This window comes from Eimeria mitis, genomic scaffold, assembly GCF_000499745.2.
Source record: "Eimeria mitis Houghton genomic scaffold, Emh_scaff327, whole genome shotgun sequence".
Lineage (NCBI taxonomy): Eukaryota > Apicomplexa > Conoidasida > Eucoccidiorida > Eimeriidae > Eimeria > Eimeria mitis.
In genome coordinates this window covers 19202-19446 of record NW_013571609.1, presented here as the reverse complement: position 1 = coordinate 19446, position 245 = coordinate 19202, and the positions used below count along the sequence as shown (strand labels likewise).

Genomic DNA, 245 nt, shown 5'->3' with positions numbered 1-245 from the left:
AGAAGGAGACGAAGACGGTGAGAAAGGAGCCTACAGTTTTTTGTGTTGGAGATAAAAGTAAAAAGAAAGAGAGAAGAAGAGAAAGGAGACAAATAAAACAAGCAAGAATAAATGTAGGATCCCTCATCACTAAAAATACAGTTATCTGCAACAAAGCTATCAGTATAGGGCCCCCCAATCGAGGAGCTAAAAGGGGACAAACTGAAGATACACCCGGCAACAAAAATAAATGTAATGTTTGATCA

General features: G+C 38.4%; 1 protein-coding gene across 1 annotated transcript in view; it reads right to left on the bottom strand.

The window, feature by feature from the left end:
• The window catches only part of EMH_0008050 (uncharacterized protein), a gene marked incomplete at both ends in the record, with an annotated part of 7168 nt that overhangs the window by 827 nt on the left and 6096 nt on the right, over positions 1-245 (bottom strand). The window lies entirely within an intron of this gene.